We start from the raw sequence: 10,074 nt of genomic DNA, 5'->3' as shown, positions 1-10,074 counted from the left end.
TCTTTTGCTTCTTTTGCTTTTAACTCTATCTATATCTACTCCCTGTGAATTCTCATCCAGTCTATAGCCTCAATTACCCATTATATTTTAATGATAGGCCCTTTAACACTTAACTCTCATTTCTGAACCATCAACTCCTATGTGACAGATATTACTATGAATTCATCCAAATTCACTTTTTTCTAACTTTTGAGTACACTGCTAGACTACATGTTTCCCAACCTTCCTTAGAGTTTTGTATGGCCGTGTGAGTAGCTTCTGTCAATGGAATATGGTGGTGATAAAAACAAGCCATCTCTAGGATTAGCACATAAAACACCTTCCAAGTGATCATTCGTACTTTCTCCCCATCTACCAGTCTGTGCAGAAGATCTAGGGGAGGAGATGGACCCTTGAGAATGGTGAGGCCATTAAGATTGTGGAGCAGTGTCCCTAAATGACCCTGGGGAAGGCTACTTGCCAACCAAACACAACTGCATTGTTCTTTGCATGAGCAAGAAATTAACTTTTACTGAATTAAAATGTTGAGATATGGGAGGATTGTTTCAGCAGCTAGTGGTTTATTACATACCCTTTATCTAACAGCCTCATAGACCTTTCACTTAGCTGTTCCTTCTACAAATCAAATTCAGCATGCCTAAAATTGAATTCATAATTGTTGAAATTTTTACTAAAGAAGATATTTTACTTAACCAAAATTCAGGCAAACTTCTTAACCTTTTCCTAGGCCCATCTGTGCACTTCCTTGTAAAATCCAGTGTTAGACAGGAAACATACTGCTAAGTCAGTGTGGTACTGTGAAATTAAAACCAGCCCAACTTCTCCATAAAACTGGCAGTTATGTGTGTGTGTGTGTGTGTGTGTGTGTGTGTGTGTTTTAAATAAACATAGAAACTGACCCCTTATAGTCTTAAACCTTGAAACTTACTGTGTTGGGCCATTCTTGGGTCTCAGGAATACCTGAGACCAAGTAATTTATAAAGAAAAGAGATTTCATTGCAGGCTCTACAAGCATGATGTTGGCATCTGCTTTCTGAGGAGGTCTCAGTGAACTTTTACTCATGACACAAAGTGAAGTAGGAGTGGGCCTGTCACATGGCGAAAGCATGAGGAAGAGGGAGAGAGACATGCCACACACTTTTAAACAACATGAGAACTCACTCACTATCATGAGGACAGCACCAAGCCATGAGGGATCTGTCCCCATGAACCAAACACCTCCCACCAGGACCCCCCAACATTGAGGGTTACATTTCAACATATTTGGACAGAATAGATATCCAAACCATATCATTTCATCCTTGGTCCCCCCAAATCTCATGTCCTTCTAACAGTTCAAAATACAATCATACTTTCCCAAAGGTCTTAACCCATTTTAGCATTAATTCAAAAATCCTAAGTTCCAAGTAAAAAGTCCAAAGTCTCAACCAGAGATGAATCCCTTTCACCTAACAGGCTAACAAATCAAAATGAGTTATCTACTCCCAAGATGCAACTGGGATACAGGCATTGGATAAAGATTCCTGTTCCAAAAGGGAGAAATTGGCCAAAAGAATGGGAACACAGGTCCCACACATGTCTGAACCCCAGGAGGGAAGTCATTAAATCCAAAAGCTCCAAAACAATCTACTTTGACTCCATGTCCCACACCCAGAGTACACTGCTACAAGCGGTGAGCTCGCAAGACCTTGGGCAGCTCTAACTCTGTGGACTTGCAGGGTACAGCCTCTGCAAGTGCCCTCACAGGCTGGAGTTCACTGCCAGCAGCTTTTCCAGATTCAAGGAGCAAGCTGCCAGTGGATCTACCATTCCAGGGCCTGTAGGATGGTGGCCCCTTACCACAGTTTCACTGGGCAGTGCCTCAGTGGAGACTCTCTGTGGGGTCCCCAACCCCGTATTTCCCCTTAGCACTGCCTTAGTAGAGGTTCTCTATGAGGGGACCACTCCTGCAGCAGGCTTCTGCCTGGGGACTCAGGCTTTCTCATACACCCTCTGAAATCTAGATAGAGGCTGCCAAGTCTCCTTTACTCTTGCACTCTGCATGACCACAGGCTTAACACCACATGGTAACCACCAAGGTCACCTTTCCAAGTGGCAGCCCAATCTGTACCTAGGCCCCTTTGAACTGTGTCTAGAGCTGGAACAGCTGGGTGGGGAGCAATGTCCTAAAGCTGCCTAGGGCAGCAGGACCTTGGGCCTGGCCCCCAAAACCATTCAGTCCTCCTAGGCCTCTGGGGGCTGCTCTTAGATCTATAAAATGCCTTCCAGGCCTTTTTTCCATTGCCTTGGCTATCAGCAATGGGCTCTCTTTTAATGATGCACATCTCCCTAGCAAGTGGTTATTCTGCAGCCTGCTTGGATTCCTTTCCTGAAATAGTTTTTTATTTGCCACACGGCTAAGCTGCAAATTTTTCAAACTTTTATGCTCTGCTTCCCCTTTAAATATAACTTCCAACTTTGAGTCATATCTTTGCTCCCACATCTGAGCATAGGCTGTTAGAAGCAGCCAGGAGACTTCTTGAATGCTTTGCTGCTTAGAAATTTCTCCCACCAGATATCCAAATCATCATTCTCAAGTTCAAACTCCTGCAGATCCCCAGGGAACAAACAAAATGAAGCCAAGCTCTTTGCTAAGGCATAACACAAGTTATCTTTGCTACAGTTCCCAGTAAGTTCCTCATTTTCATCTGAGACCTCCTCAGTCTGGACTTCACTGTCATTATCACTATCAATATTTTGGTCACAACAATTTAACCATTCTCTAAGAAGTTCCAAACTTTCCCTCATCTCTCTCTTCCTGTCTTCGGAGCCTTCCAAACTCTTACAACGTCTACCTGTTACCCAGTTCCCAAGCTGCTTCCACACATTTAAGTATCTTTATAGCAATGCCCCACTTCTCAGTACCAGTTTTCCGTGTTAGGCCATTCTTGCACTGCTATAAAGGAATACCTGATGCTGGGTAATTTATAAAGAAAAGAGGTTTAAATGGCTCACAGTTCTTTAGGCTGTACAAGCATGGTGCTGTCATCTGCTCAGCTTCTGGAGAGACATCAAGGAGCTTTTACTCATGGTGGAAGGAGAAGCAGGAGTAGACACATCACATGGCAAGAGCAGAAGCAAAATGGGGGAGGTGCCACACACTTTGAAACAGCCAGATCTCATGAGAACTCACTCACTATCACGATGACAGCACCAAACCATCAGGTATCTTCCCTCATGACTCAAACACCTCCCACCAGGCCCCACCTTCAATATTGAGATTTACATTTCAACATGAGATTTGCGCAGGACAAATATCCAAACCATATCACTTACCTTTCTCTTATCAGCGTTTTTCCTTAGGAAATGGACCCTCATGCCTCTCAGATAGTATCAAGGAACTGAAACTCACCAGATCACTGCATCCAGACAATGAGATGCCAGAACCCTCAATCATCATTATTGCTTCCTTACCCCTCCCTAAGTCCTGCTATCCACCACATAGCTACTACATTCATTTCCCCACCATACAAACTCCCAATTTTAGTTGGCTAGGAGAGACGGATTTGAGATTTGGGTCCTTTCTCTCTGGCTGTTGTCACTGAAATATTGCCTTTCTCCCCTGGCAATACTGATTGTCCCACTGATTGGATTTCCGTGCTTTACCAAGACCCAGACCAAACCCCTGGTGTTTTGGTAACAAAATAATAAGAAATATATATTAGTCTCTGCCTCCCGTTTCCTGGCACAGAGCTCTTGAAACCCTTGTAGATAATAGGGCAGTTGGAAAATAATCTGTTCTATTATTTTTATTATTTTATATATTCTATTATTTATTCTATTCTATTCTATTATTTTCTATTATAGAAAATAATTTGTTCTTTGACCTGGGTTCCTAACACAAATGTTCTAAGACATTGATAAATTCTTGAGTGATGGGAACCTCTGTTTCAGGTCCTAAATATATTGAAATTTCCTGGGTAATCGGAGCATCTTTTGTTCTAATGACAAAACACTTGGTGGGCTCCTGGATGACTTCATGATGGGTGCTGGTTGCCAGGGGAACCAACCATATAATTAGATGGTTAAAATTTTCAGTCTCACTTTTGGGGAGGAGAGAGAGGCTGAAGGTTGCGTTGATTACTAATGGTCACTCATTTAATTAATCATGTCTATGTAATAAAGCATCCAAAAAGCCCAGAAGGACAGGGTTCAGGGAGTTTCTGCATTGCTGAACATGCAGAGGTGCCTGAAGAGTGGTGCACACTGGAGGGGTGTGAAAGCTCAATGCTCCTTCCCACATACCTTGCCCTACGCATTTCTTCCATCTAGCTGTTCATCTGTATCCTTTGTAATAGCCTTTATAATAAGATAATAAACAAAAGCGTTTCCCTGAGTCCTGTGAGCTGCTCTAGTGTATTAATCAAAGTCCAGGAGGTGGCCATGGGAATCCCGATTAATATCTGGTCATTCAAGAACTGTGGGTGACAACCTACTACTGGTGATTGGTGTCTGAGGGGGGGAACAATCCTGTGGGACTGAGCACTTAATCTTTGGTATGTGGTTTTAACTCCAGGTAGACTGAATGAGGAGACACCCAGCTGGTGTCCACTGAAGAACTGCTTGGTGTGTGGGTAAAAATGCACATACATCTGGTGTGAGAAGTGTTGTTAAGTGCTGTGTGAAAGTAGGAAAAAGATGTTTTTGTTTTCTTCTGTTTCACATGTTTGTTTTTCATCCAACATACTTTGGCAAGAATTCCCCTCCCTTGATACTCACTTATCCTCAACATCCAACTGGATGCCTCATCCTCCACCATTCTTCGGGTGATGTCTGCTCACCCTGACCCAGCTTCAACAAGAATCTCATTAGGTTGGTTTTGCCATAATCTCCCTAATCCCTGATGTTTCCTTTCTGTAATTTTCCATCCATTAATGTTCACCCTGCAACTTAGCTATAAATTTTCACTTGCCCATGCTGTATTCAGAGTTAAGCCCAATCTCTCTCCCACACTGCAAAATCCCAATGCTTATCACAATGGCCTCAATACTCCTATCACAATGATCTTGAGAAAGTCTTTACCATGCTTTAACAAGTATCATTGAATACGTTTTTCATTGAGATTACATTGCCTCACTAGGTGACTAAGAATGGTGAGATTATCTCCCAAAGCCTCCCATATTTTACTTCATGGGATTGCATTACTTTGGTAAATTCACCTCAGTCTGGGTCAATGTTGGTAGCTTGAGATCTGATACTTCCAGCATACCAAGAATGACTAAGCTTCTCAAGGACAGAGCCTTATTAGACAAGGTTATAAGGCTAACTTATGAAACCAGAATAAAAATGTATTAGTTTACAGTGAGAACTATAACTTCCGACTACAATGGCTACTTGAATCAGCCTGACTAGCATGTTTCCTGCCATTAGAAATTAAAATTAAATCCAGAGATGCATCTGGAATCATAACATGGAACATTTATTGTGGGATTTGAGGATTCAGTAATCCTAAATCCCCAAATAGCCTGTAATAACTTGATTACATAATCTGACACCATTATTATGAGAACTGCCCTTCATTCATTCTTGTATGTTCACCAATACTTGATTCTTTCTTGAATTTTCCTTCTGTCTACTCCCAAAGTTGGAGTCTTAATTTTAGGATTTCATTATTGCACACCAAGGCTATAACAACAGCTACTTCAACAATAGGCTTACCTACAATTTTACCTCATTCAATAAATTTTCACAAGTTCTATACTTGTCTTTTTATTTTTTTATTTTTGTTTATTTTTTATTTTTTGAGACAGAGTCTCACTCTGTGGCCTGGGCTGGAATGCAGTGGCCGGATCTCAGCTCACTGCAAGCTCCGCCTCCGGGGTTTACGCCATTCTCCTGCCTCAGCCTCCGGAGTAGCTGGGACTACAGGCGCCCGCCACTCGCCCGGCTAGTTTTTTGTATTTTTTAGTAGAGACGGGGTTTCACCGTGTTAGCCAGGATGGTTTCGATCTCCTGACCTAGTGATCCACCCGTCTCGGTCTCCCAAAGTGCTGGGATTACAGGCTTGAGCCACCGCACCCGGCCTATACTTATCTTTTTAACAACATGTGAAATCACATTATTTTTTCCAGTTTAAAATTCATCCACTTTTCAGATGAAATTCCAAGTTCATACTGTGATTTTTAAATTTCTTTAGGAACTGTCTCCTGCCTACCATTCCAAACATTTAATTTCCTCACACTGTAGTCATGTTGAAATTTATGCAATCTTCTCTAAATAGGGCAGGATCTTTCTCACCTTCTTTCCTGGGCCAAGCTGCTTCTTTTACACATAATGACCTCTTCCTCCTTTTTTCTTGGCTGACTCCTCCCCACACTATCTTAGCTCCTCCTCCAATACCCTCTCTAGCACCCTACATCTTCATCTATCATAGAATGTGTGTTAGCATAACCTAATTTTTTATGTACCAATTTCTCTTCCACTATATAGTGAATTCCTGAAGGAAATGACTTTCATTTACCCTTATATTACTAAATCTTATTGCTTGATGAATATTTATACAATGAATAAATGAATGTATGAGTGGAAGGCGTTTGTCATTTTTGATCAGTAACTCCTTTGGCTACTTCAAACATGTTATTTAATCATTGGATTGAATGTTTACAGAAAAGTAGTTATAATGCCTATTTTGTACTGGAGGAACTGAACTCAGAGGAGTTAACTAACTTTATCAAAGAATCACAGTTAGTAAACTGAAAGCCAAGATGTCAACACAGGTGTGACTCTAAAAGTCAATGTGTTATCCTCTGGATCATTATTTGTGCAATTCACTATAGTTTCAAAATGAATTCAAGTATTTGAGTATCAGCTGACCTGGAATTATCAGTAAGTTTCACGAAGAAGCAAGTACCTAGTTGGGCTGGAAAACTGGGTAGGTTTTGGAAACACTGAGAATCGAAGATGAAATATTTCAGGCAAGAGAGACCTAACCGAAGGAAACCATCCCCAAATAAATTCATGAATTATGAAAGCACAACTATGATGTTTTCTTACTCATTTATTGCAAAACAAAACTTAATTCTAGCCTTTATCTATGAAATTAATATCTGGTTTTAAATTGCATATTTTCATTTCTGAAGTTAGAAACATAATGCAGTTGGGGTTGCAAAGAAAATGAGAATGTTTGTATTGCAGAGAAATAACTTTTAAACTATTCACTTCTACATAAAGGGTGGAAAGAGTCAATGCTTACCACAAATCAGTTATTACATCCGTTTTCAGTGACTTCCTAGTTCCAGCCGAGGAAAGATTCTTATCAACACATCATTGTATTTAATGTATTGCAAAATTTAAGCTCTGAATTACCCTAGGAAGGTTGAGGATGAAATTATTGATGTTTTAGAATGTCAAAATCTTAAACTTGAGTTCTATTTGATTTTAAGAAGTCTGAGGCTGATACTGGTTGTCTGGATTATTTTTCCTCTCGTGTACACTGCACTGAAGACAGGCTTGAAATAGCTCACTTATTCAGCTGCTCTTTCCTAAAAGCAAAGAGAGAGCTGAGAAAACAGATGCCCTCAGCAGAAGGCTGGATGAGTAAACCTACCAGGAAAAAGCTGAAAGGAATGAAGTCTAGAGGCAGGTCAACATTTAAGAACACCTACTAAGAGTGGCAAACTGGGCCAGGCATTTTTATCTGCATGATGCCATTTAATTTTTTCAATAACATGGCTTTAAAAAGTCAAGTAATTTGTCCACAGTCTCACAGAGAGCATGATGAACAGTAGGATTAAAACAATTTTTTGCAATTTTTTTTTTTTTTTGCAACTTTTGTTAGAGTTTTGTAAAGGCCCTTGTTAACCCCTCATACCCTCCTTCCATCTAGGTACCAACCAGGAAAAAGCCCTATGAAACAGATGGTGATCAAAATACCTTTTCAGGTATTTGTTATTGGCAAAGCTCATGTGGTAATCACAGTGGAACCTCCTACCTCGCTCCAAAATCTTAAACCTTGAAAAGCTAGTGAAACAGAAGTCTCCACCCAGCAACACATGGGAAAACTGAAAAAGAACAGAGGCTTGGCTGACCTACCAGAAATAGGTCCTTCTTTATCTGTTACCTCAAGAAGGAGGAAGCAAGAATATCCACTGAGCAGAGGCAGGACTGACATAAAGCAAAAGCCATGTCCTACATATTGCCCACAGACCAGAAGAATGGTCCCACCTTTGGACTTGTATGATCAACTGGGTGCCAGTCACTCCTCCCAAGCAGAGGAACAAGCGAGAGCCAACTGTCACTGCTTATATTTGAGAAGAAGAGTGGAAATCCTTCATGAAATGAGAACAAGAAGTACAGATTGCTCGTAACGTTTTCACTGTACTAATCGCCATGTATCCACCTTCTGTAGACTATGGCAAGCCTTTATAATAGAGCCTTAAGTTAACATCATGCTATGTAGATGATAGAAGCAGCATAGAACCACATAGCGTGGGGGAAAAAATGATAGGAACATTCCTCATTGTGGCACTTGCATTCAAATATAACTAATTCTTCACGTTTTAAAAAATTAAATGGTCTTCTCTTGAATTTCACAGCAACAATGTGACTTTATCATTGTCTACTTTGATTTTCCAGCTGCTTTTCTTCCCAAGGAGATTAGAAACAGCTTTTTATATTTTTGTGCTCCAGGGCATAATTCAGTGTTGTGAACTTCACAAAATATAGAATTGAACTAATATTTCCATCACATAGTTTAGTAACTATGTAAAGGCTAATATGCACGTATTCTGCTTCGCCAACATCCCTCACGGCACCTAGCAGTACTGAACATGTAGGGGAAGATGAATGAACAATTTACTTAATAAATGAGAGACACAGAAACTAGGAGGAAGCTATCTTGTTCTCGAGAAAGCCTATGTTGTCTCTTCAAGGGTCTGTTGCCATTCTGGCAAATGCTTTTAAGTTCTGCATAAAGAAAACATCCTGTCTCAAGCCTAGTGTTTTAAATGTTGTTCCTGAATAGTCCAAATTCACCTGATCTGCACCTTGCCCTGCTTTCCTGAATCCTCTGACTGTCCACCTTATTGCTCTTTTATCATCTCCTCTTCTAGCTTGACGCACAACCTTTTTCTAGTTTAATTCACCTCTGCTGAAGTATGCAAAAGCAAACTCCAAAATAATCCATTTCAAGTTCTGCCAGATCTCTGGAATCACCCCCAACTCTCTACACTTCTCACCAAGCATAATTTGACCGAGGTTTGTGACCAGAATACAGACTTTATTTTCTATGCTAAAATACAGCAACCAACATTCAACTCCATTAACATTAATGTCTCAACTTTTTAAAAATTCTTTGTACAATTCAATTGTTAATTATGGAATCCTTGATCCTCTAATAGTAATCATAATAATCGTGATAGTAATAAATAACCATGATGGAGCTCTATGTATTGGTTACTTTCCTAATCTATACATGTATGATACATATCATCTATAATATATGACATATAATATATATATATATGTAAGCTTTTGAAGTTAATATCGTTATATCTGTTTTGTAGACAAGCAAACTGAAGGGCCAAAGTTTGAGTGATCTGATAAAAATTTGAGTAATTTAAATCCCCACTTCTAAGTCTAAAATCCTCCCTGACAACTTCCAAGAATTTCTAGATGCTGTACAATCTCAGAGCCACTTCGGGTACTCAGCTCCTGCTTTCTTATTTGATGTATCTGATACCTACATTTGGTACCTTATACAGACTCAATAAACAGAGTCAATCTTTCCTTCTGCTGTTAGAACAAATTAAGAAATGAAACCTGAATCTGCAGAGGTGGATCCAAAATGTCAGTTATATTACTAATAAAGCTGATTAGAGAAGGTGTCTTTGGATCCATAACCACATATACTCATTAATTATCTGCCCCCTGCAACTTGAAATACATGAGTCCATATGTCCAGTCACTTTCATGGATAGAAAGTGACTGTTCTTTTCACATTTCCCCTGTGAGTTACTAAATGGAGGAGAAGTGAGATTGGTTCTAAAGGGGAAAAAAAAAAAAAAAAAAGGCACCCAGAAGACACTAAATTCATTT

This window comes from Colobus angolensis, unplaced genomic scaffold (assembly GCF_000951035.1).
Source record: "Colobus angolensis palliatus isolate OR3802 unplaced genomic scaffold, Cang.pa_1.0 Scaffold7, whole genome shotgun sequence".
NCBI lineage: Eukaryota > Metazoa > Chordata > Mammalia > Primates > Cercopithecidae > Colobus > Colobus angolensis.
This window is presented reverse-complemented; position numbering follows the sequence as displayed.